This window comes from Solanum pennellii, chromosome 10 (assembly GCF_001406875.1).
Source record: "Solanum pennellii chromosome 10, SPENNV200".
In the NCBI taxonomy this organism is placed as follows: domain Eukaryota; kingdom Viridiplantae; phylum Streptophyta; class Magnoliopsida; order Solanales; family Solanaceae; genus Solanum; species Solanum pennellii.
In genome coordinates this window covers 4778326-4789295 of record NC_028646.1, presented here as the reverse complement: position 1 = coordinate 4789295, position 10970 = coordinate 4778326, and positions in this window count along the sequence as shown.

Here is a 10970-nt window from a genome sequence, read left to right as displayed (position 1 = left end):
AACGCTGCAGACAACCTTGTCTTCAGATTGTTAATCTCCCTCATACTAGATCCTGCAATCAACATATCATCCACATACAAGAGTAGAAAGACATATGAATCAGTGTATTTCTTGAAGTAACAACAAGGATCCTTTTCAGCTTTGCAGAATCCACTCTTGGTCATGAAGGAGTCAAACTTCTTGTACCACTGCCTTGGTGCTTGCTTTAGTCCATACAAGCTCCTGGTGAGCTTGCACACCATGTGTTCCTTTCCTGGAACCACAAATCCTTCCGGTTGCTGCATATAGATCTCTTTGTCCAGATCTCCATGTAAAAACGCTGTTTTTACATCCATTTGCTCTAGATGCAAATTCTCCGATGCAACAATACTCAACAGAATTCGAATAGAGGTTAACTTCACAACAGGAGAGAATATTTCAGCATAATCAATACCTTTCCTTTGTGAATATCCTTTAACCACTAAACGAGCCTTGAACCTTCTTTTGCCATCTGGTTCAGTCTTGATTCTGAACACCCACTTGTTCAGCAAAGCTCTCTTCCCTGCAGGTAACTCAGTCAACACCCATGTGTCGTTCTTCTCAAGTGACCTCATCTCATCATCCATGGCTTGCTCCCACTTGATCGAATCCTCCACCTGTAGGGCCTCATCAAAAGACTCTGGTTCCCCCTCATCAGTCAGCAATAGATAGTGTAATGAAGGTGAATACCTATCTGGTGCCCTGATGGATCTGGATGATCTCCTTAACACCTGCTCAGGTGTAACTTGCTCCACTTCAGATTCTTCAGTAGGAGTTGGTTGAGTATCTGCTTCGACATCTCTGGGGTTACTCTTCTCCAACTCAACCTCAACTCCCACTTGCTTTGTAATCTCTAGAACCTTCTGCTCTCTGTCCTTGTACAGGACAGACTCATCAAATGTCACGTCACAATGTCTCAGGATCTTTCTGTTCTTGTCATCCCAAAACCTGTAACCAAACAAATCAGAACCATAGCCTATGAAGTAACACTTCACAGCCTTGGCATCAAGCTTGTCTCTCTTTTCTGGATCAACATGAACATAAGCAGTGCAACCAAAAGTCCTCAAGTGTGAGTACTTGAGTTCTTTTCCTGTCCACACCTCCTCTGGAATCTTGAACCCTAAAGGAACTGATGGTCCCCTGTTGATCAAGTATGCAGCTGTGCTCACAGCATCCGCCCAAAGTGTTTTGGGAAGCCCACAGTGTATCCTCATACTCCTTGCACGCTCATTCAATGTTCTGTTCATCCTCTCAGCAATTCAATTCTGCCTTGCCTTACCAGGAACTGTTCTCATCAATCTGATTCCCTCAGCTGCACAGAATGCCTTGAACTCTGATTTGTCATACTCTCCTCCATTGTCAGACCTTAGGCATTTGACTTTCAAACCGGTCTGATTCTCAACTTCAGCTTTCCACTTCTTGAAAGTTTCAAACACATCTGACTTATGCTTCAAGAAGTAAACCCATACCTTCCTGCTGAAATCATCAATGAAGGTAACATAGAATCTGGATCCTCCAAGTGATGATACTGGAGATGGTCCCCAAACATCTGTATGGACCATTTCCAACCGCACTTTCTTTGGCTCTCTAGGAGTCTTTGTGAAGCTTACTCTTTTCTGTTTGCCCATAACACAGCTCTCGCAAAGACCCATATCAACAGACTTCAGACCCTCTAATGCTCCTTTTGCAACCAGCATCTTCATTCCTTTAGTACTCATGTGTCCAAGTCTATTGTGCCACAGACATGAACCGGAAGCACCTTCAGCTACAGCGGCCATGTTTATACACCCTGCAGTGGTGTACAAGGTTCCAGATTTGGTGACATGAGCTACTACCATAGCACCTTTCACGATCTTCCACGAACCTTCCCAAACTCTGCTGCATATCCCGTGCTATCCAACTGACCAACAGAGATCAGATTTTTCTTGATCCCAGGAATATATCTGACATCCTCCAATGTCCACTGGTTTCCCAAGGTGGTCTTTATGCAAACATCCCTCTTTCCTTCAATCTCTAAGGTTTTATTGTCAGCAAGATATACTTTTCCAAAATTTCCAGATTTGAAATTTTGGAACAACTCCTTGCTTGGAGACGAATGGAAAGATGCACCAGAATCCAAAATCCATGATTCAACCGGGCTGTTCACACTAAGGATTAGAGCATCCCCAATGTCCTCTACTGAATTTACAGACTCATTGTCATCTCCAAATTTCTGATTCTGTTTCTTCTTTGGCTTTGTACAGTTCGTCCAAAAGTGCCCTTTTTCTCCACAGTTCCAACAAGTCACGTTTGATCTGTTCAGGGATTTTCCTCGATTATTTGATTTTGATCGACCATGTTGATTTTGGCCTTTCGTCTTACTTCTCCCCCTTCGATCAACGCTGAGAGCACTGCCCGATGAATCTCCCACTTCTCGTTTGCGAATACTTTTGCTAAGAAGAACATCACGGATTTTATCAAACTTTAGTTTCTCAGATCCACGGGAACTGCTAATTGCAGCAACAACAGTATCCCAAGACTCGAGCAGAGATGACATCAAAATCAACGCCTTAATTTTATCTTCGAAATTAATATCCACAGAATTGAGTTGACTCACAATCATATTGAACTCGTTTATATGATCAGAAACGGATCTATTCTCGGACATCTGTAAATTGAACAATCTACGATCAAATATACCTTGTTCATAGCCGATGGTTTTTCATACATGTTTGACAGTGCCTTCAACAGACCGGACGTAGTCTTCTCCTTCACGATGTTGAACGCCACGTTTCTTGACAAAGTCAATCGGATCAACCCTAGAGCCTGGCGATCCTTGAGTTTCCACTTCTCCTCCGTCATGGATTCCGGCTTCACCCCGGTCAACGGTTCATGATGATCTTTCTGGTACAAATAATCTTCGATCTGCTTCTTCCAGAAACTGAAATCGGATCCATCATACTTCTCGATTCCAAGCTTCGAACTATCCATCTTCAGTGATCTTGTTGAATCTCCTTAGCTCTGATACCAGTTGTTAGGATCGAATTCACGTACACACACTAGATGAATGAAGAACACAAGAACTTTCAAGAGAAAGAGATGAGAGATCTAGTGAGAGAAAGAGAAAACCCAATGTTTCGTGGTAAAACCCCGTGAGTAAACTTCCACGGCGGTGAGGTATATTTATATTAATAAATCAGAGTGTTTTTGGTTACAGAGAAATAAATAGGAAAACCTAAAATAGAGAATAACTAGGAAAGCCTAAAATAGAGAATAAATAGGAAAACCTAAAATTAATCAGGCTCCACTACCTAACAGAATGTTGGTCAAGTAATTATTGGTGTAGGTGATTTTATGGTGAATTTAGCATTAGTGATGGTTGTACAACAAATATGATTTTCATATGTAAAGGGATGATGGGTGGTGTAGGTAGTTAATGGTTGTGTCGACAAGATAGATGTGTGGTGGAGGGTAGTAATGGTTAACCTAATAGTTAGAAAAATGTGACTAGCCCGGCAAGGGGTGGTAATGGAAGATTTGTAAGAATACCTGCTAAAATATTAACTCATGGTAATGTTGTAAATTCGTAAGTAGCAGAACAAATGACACAATTTAGTGATGTCATTCTATCCACAATTGTATAACTGCTTTTATGGTCATAAATCCTTCCAAAGATTGCCATATAGTTCAAAAAATCTATACAATGTACATTTTAGATCACCTTATATGGTCCAACACTATGTCTCAAGACTTAGGCTTTGAAGCCTCACACTATACATCAACTTATGGACTGTAAAAGTACTTGTACAGAAAGCCTATCCTGGATGGGAGAGGCACAACTATGATTTGGTATGGGACTTTTTTTTAAGGGAAAAGGGTAAAAAGTGTCCTCAACTTTGTTTTATTGGTTTATTGTACCCTTATCGTTAAAACGAAGTTATTATTACCCCTGTTGTTACCAAACTTGTCATATCTACCCTTCAATTGGATGGAAATTCCCAAATCAACAAAAGTAGTCCGATTTAATTAAATTAGCCCATTTTAATCTAAGTCCAGTCCATCTAATATACGACCGCTTTGTTAATCTTCATCTTTTTGATATAAACATCAAGGCAAAAAATAATAGAGGGAAAATACATTTTTAAAGATATGAATAGCATTTCCATAACCTAATGGGATTAAATAAATATAAGTAGGCTTAAAACCTCAACTTCCCCAACCTCACCGTGTAGGCGCCATTACAAAGCCCAAGCAATTTAGTAAGAAGATTTTATGTCATAATCATGAAGTGTTTCACAGAACAAATTTTCACATATCGAACACCTTATGTGCGTACGCGAAATTCACAGTGCAAGATTCAAATTTTTTCTTAAACCCATTTCTACAGCTTTACTAAACCGTTAATCCATTCAAATTTCACAAAAAATTATCAGCGATAGTTATGTCAAGTCCTAGTTAAGAGAATGGGTATTGATGAGATGCATATAATTGCATAATAATGCCAGAGATGGGAGTTGCGGTAAAAGAAGGCGAAGAAGAGTGTTTGATTTGAAGCTCAAGGAAGTGATGAAGATGAACAATAGAAAATGGGGAGACGGATAAATTAGGTTAAAAATGAAGATCAACATAGATGAGTTATATGATTAGACGGGTTGGTTCAGGTTAAAAATTATTAATTTAATACAAATAAGGAAAAATTACCTAACTACACATCATTTTTATTCTTATTATCTATTATTCCCTATCATTTTATAAAATTACAAAAATCCCTCTTTTTTTCTCAAATTCTCTCCTTTGCTGATATATAACTTTCAATCTTCCAATTTCACGATTTTCTTCATTTTTTCATGCCTATAATATCTCCACTATATCACCAGTTACATCCATTACTCCCTTTTTAAATTTTAAATGTTTCGTTTGCCCAATTAACGGTTTAAAGTTAATGAATAGTTTTAATTTTTTTTTACACGATAACACATATAAAGTTAATATTTATTGACTATGTATCAGTTTGTTCTGCATGTGCAGTACTATTTTATAACCAAATTATGTTTATTATATTCATATTATTATTTTTTGTATATGACATATAGATACGTCAAATTACATGGGCATAATTCATAAATACTAATTTATACTATATGTATCAATCTCAAAGCAAACAACAATGTATCTGGTAATAAATTAATACTTATCAATTTAAATAAGATACATAAATAGTAATTTATTAAGCATGCACTAATTTTTTTAGACATATACGTAAATTTAAATTTATACTTAATGTATCAATTACGTTGCAATTACCACATGGTAATGTATTGATCGCAAATCTAACATCTTATAAGCAACAATTGCTTATATAATGTATCTGTATAAATACAATACTTATCAATTGAAACGATATTCATAAATAATAATGTACCATGCACTAATTTTTTTTAGATATGATACGTAAATTCGAATTTATACTAAATATATCAAATCTAACATCTTATGAACAACAATTACGTATGTAATGTATCTAGTATAAATACAATACTTATCAATTTAAACGACATTCATAAATAGTAATGTATAATGAATTAAACTTTTAAATATGATACGAAAATTCGAATTTATACTAAATGTATCAATTACATAGCAACTACCACATGATAATGTATCGATCTTAAATATAACATCTTATGGAAAACAATTACTTATTTAATGTATCTAGTCTAAATACAATACTTATCAATTTTAACAACATACATAAATAGTAAAATGCTAAGTAGCAAAAAATTGAAAGGATCTTCAATGAATTAGGAGAAGAATTTTGCATCTCAAAATTTTCAACAATTTTGAATCAAAATTGAAAAGATCATCGATGAACTAGGAGGAGAATCTTGAATCTCAAAATTTTTGACAATCTTGAATCAAAATTGAAAGGATCTTCGATGAACTTGAAGATTCAAAAGAAAATCGTTTGCCCAATAACAATTCCATCACTTTTTTATCCTTCATAACTCACTCCGTTTACCTAAAGTTTTGTCAAATTTTTTTAAAGATCATAACATGGTTTCAAGAAAAGTTTAGTCTTTCCACTTGCAACAATGAAAAGTTATGGTGCACTTGGATCTTGACAACAATTAAATTAGTCTAACGAAAATCACTAGCAACCTTTGTGATGTCCCTCAGATATATCAAACAAATTCTTTAAAGTATCCGCAACTGAAGCCATCATCTAGTCCATCTGCATACAAATTTCGTCGCAGCCATGGCTGAAAGAGATAATGACAAGGTGTTCCTTTTCAGCGAGAATGGCTTGATCGGCGGTACATCCTCTCGATAAAAATTTTTGAATTAAAAATGAAAGGTTTCTTTCGTGAACATGGGAAATATTTTGAATTGGTTTGTTTGGTTTAGGGTTTGCCTCTTTATGGTTAAGAGTAAGAAGAAACGTAAGCGTGATTTATGAGATTTAATTGAATTTTCAAATTTTATTTCCTTTTTAGCGCAACAGAATGATTCTTTCGTTTATTAGAATTAATGTATCCGGATGATGACTTATGTATCTAAAAGGTATAAATTTTAAGGGATTATTGTAATTAGAAAAAGAATAGGGCTAGAATATAATTTACTCTTTACACTATGGATTAAAGTAAGTTATACAATAAATAAATTGGATTATTTTGGTCAATTTGGGGTTTCCATCCAATCGAGGGGCATATGTGACAAGTTTGGTAACTGCAGGATTAATAATGACTTCATTATAACGGTAAGGATATAATCAACCAATAAAACAAAGTTAAAGAATATTTTTTACTATTTTTTTTTTTAAAAGGTGTACTCTTTCATTGTCTCTCTCCTACTTTTTTTACACCTAGCCCTCTTTTCACTTTCTTTCCCATCAACCTTTTCTATTTCCCATTCTCCTAAGTTTTCGTTCAATTAATTGATTATTTTTTAAAAATAATTTTGGATGTTATATATCAAATGGAGTACCTTTTATTATTTACATATTTATTTATTTTATTTGATAATTGACAAATATACTATTTTTATTTTTTTAATTACATCAAAAATATGAAAAGGAAAAATAAAGGAGGAAATTATTAGTAAAAAGTAAAATTTTCACTCACAAGATAAACGTCTAGGAAGTCAATCGGTTAAGCTATTAAAATTTTTCATTTGATACATGCATATATGTTTGATTGGTCGATTTTCCACCAAGCAAATCAAATTTGATCATGTTTTATATTAATAGATTAAAAATAGTTGGTTATTAAATTAATTTTTATATTATAAGAAAATAGTTATAATAAATATATGTATATAAAAAATTATATTTATTTTTGCATTATGGTTAATACTTTTTGTATGATTATTCACGATAAACTAGATTACATCTAAATTATGAAATAAATGTAGAATTGACATCATATATCATAAAAGTTAAAATTACATTTATTGTTATATGCTTCAAATCAAACTAAAAAATGAGAAAATTGAAAAAATAAGATTTTATTTTTTATTTATAATATTATAAAAATTGATTAAGAAAGTTTGATTTTATCACCACTAAAAATAACCAATTAAACGTATATAAATGTATCAATTGAGAATCTTAATTGTAGCTTAGTTGATCGACTATCCAAACTTTATCTCGTAGATAAAGATTTTATCCTTCATCTTGTAATTTTCTCTTTATTTTTTCATCTCATATTCATGATAAAATAATTTTTTTATTTTAAAAAATACCTATCAATTGTCAAAAATGAGAAGATAAATATATTATAAATAATAGAAAAAATTAGGTAAATAAAATTCATAATTGAAAAAAATTGATGAGAAAAATTAAACAAATAATTAGAAATATAAAACGTGTAAGGAAAGAAGGTGAAAAGTAGAGGAGAGACAATGTAGTATGAATGGGGTGAGACCCACACATTTTTTATTCAAAATAATTCCTCATACACCAACTCATATTACATAATACATGTATTAAACTCTAAACTTGGCTTCAAATTTTAACTTTAACCTTCAACTTTTATAATGCACAAAGAGGCACTTTTACTATCCAACTTTTAAATAAATAAACACATGAGTCTTACGTGGCACAATACACGTAGGACACCACGTAGGACAAAAAATGACATGTAGATTATGTGTGTCTATTTTATACAAGTTTAAATGTCTACTTGTGCACACCCAAAGTTGAAGGGCATAAATGTGATTCGAAGCTAAATTAAAGGGCACATTTATGTATTATGCCACTCATATCTGTGTCTCGCACACCATACAATTTTTCACATACTTGGGGTCTGTTTAACCATGCGATATGGTATCATGATATGAAATCATGAGATTTGAAGTTTTGTGTGGACATGCATATGGAACTTTTGTGTTGTATCCTCAATCATTTATTCAATCTTATCAAATAAACTATTACAAAGCTACTCGTTTTCTACTTATGTAATTGTTTCATCTGACTTTAATTTAATAAAATAATTGAACATAAATTATAATTTACTAGTCTTTAATATAATCCTTCCACGTAGTACAGACAATTTCCTTAGGTTAAACTTGCATTTCTCGATCATGTGACCGAGAAGACGAACCAACATTGTTACTTTGAGACATTTATTGGTCAATATCATCCACAACTATATTTTTATGTTCATAGACCATAAATATTTCATCACATTAACAATCAATTGGTGTGAGTTAAAGTGACTATGTATTGTTGAGAATAATAAATTTTATATCGATGAGAATAATAAATTATAAAAAGTAATGATGTGATTATAAATTTTATTTACATATGAAATAAATGGTTAGTAGATATAAATGTGAGGTTACTTTAATGAAATACAAACTTGTGGATCAATTTTTGTATTAAGATATCTCAAATCATGATGTGAAATTCCCATATAATTCTATATCGTGGTTTTGAGGAATATGGAATCACATCTAATGATATGGAATCATTAAATGGAATCAACGTAAAATCGCATGTCCAAGCGCTGATTCCATCTCACAATATCATATCGTGATATGGTATCGCATGTACAAACGCCTACTTAGGCTTCAACAAGTCTAAATTATCTTTGTCACACCCGAGCCTACACCTTGGACGGGATCGGAACTCGAAGACCATTGTTGACCCCAAGCAAACCCTTGACCTAACTTACTTAACTCAGCAGAAGACAATATGCATATTAATAAAGATCAATAACTGAACTGAATACTAAAATAACTAAGAAGGATTAAAGGTCAAACAATCAACTTGACCAAAAGTAGCAACCCAAGTCTTAACAATAAGAAATGATAATGAAAAGACTCAAAAGACTAACATCTGACTATCTATGAAGCTTCTAAAACAATTGAGATAGATGATGAGACAAACCGCACAACATCCTAATGAGCTAACTAGAAAGCAATGAAATAGATCCTCTGAAATGCAAGGAGGCTCATAGACTGCTGCTCACTGGATCAACGGTGCACCGGAATGCTGATCCTAGTTACCTGTGTCTACATTATGAGACAATGCAGGTCAATTAGCATCAGTACATTAAATGTACGAGTATGCAAGTTGGAATGCTAAAACAACATAGGCTCGAAAGAGATTTTGAAAGAAACACTTACCTTGTCTCTTGTAACTCACGAATACTTCATTTCATTAAAAAACAATTTAAAACAAGTGCATATCAAGAAAAAGAAAAATTATTTAAAACATGATGTCAATTCATAATCATAATATTATAAAAGACATTCCATACTCCCTCAAAGTCTACTTATGCAATGTATGAATAAAGTCTCATACCCCCATTCATATTAAGCAGAACCCCTTAAAGAACAATGCAATTACTGTTGTGGGAGTTTTTCTAATCGACAATCATCATTTAAGAGTAATAGTGATGATATATCGATCTATCTCACGCTGCCAGCGCATCCTATACCCAACCAGAAGTATAGGACCTAAACTACTAAGTGGATCCATTAGTCTATTGTGAAAATGATTTATCTAAAAAGTATGACCCCTTTTATACCCATGATGGCTACATGGTTTATGGGGGATAATAGTTCGTTTGAACTATTCTCCATATCGGTGCTCAACACTATTCCCAAAAATGATATATTATATTGACTATTTATGTTTAGAAATATACTTTTTTGTGATTTGAGATAAGTGGTCAGAAGCTTAGTTCAAAGTCTATTTTGAAAATCTCAATTCCTCTCTTTCTTTATTTAGAAAACGATTACTTTTTTCTGAAAGTAAGCTCGAAAGCTCTTTGAAAATCTCAGTTTTTGTTCTTATTTAAATGTGAAAATATTTTAAATCTCTTTGGGATACATAGTACACATATACTTCTTTGAAAAAAAGAACTTCAACTTTACTCTTTACTGAATTTAAAACTATAAGTCTTAAATCAAAGTTAAACATTTGCGAAAGACTTTTGAAAAACTTTAAAATTTTTATCTTTACTTTACTCTTGACTTTGATTCTTAACTTCTCTTGACTTGAATCTTAACTTATCCTTGGATTGAATTATGGATTAAAAATATATGATTCATGATTGGAAAGATCTCATGATGTTTAGGAATGATTCTAGATAGCTAGACATGAAAAAAGACCGAAAATCAGTATTTGAAGGTGGGTCTACGACACGGAAAAACTTTTAAAATTTGACATCAAAAATGGATTTTGAGGCATTAAACATTATTCCAACTCCGCGACGCGAAGAAGAAATATTCAAATCTGGGAGGTGGGAGCGCGACGCGCAACTGATGTCAAATATCGTCCAATGAAATTTCTTCTACGCTTTTCAGCTCTAAACCCTCTAAACTCTATGGGTTCTTTCCCCAAGCACTTAGAGTTGATTAAATGTTAAAAGTACATCAAATTCTACTCAAAATCAACCTAATTTCATGAATTCGATTCGAACAACACCTCAACGATTTCAACAAATCAAGGAATCAATATAACTTTA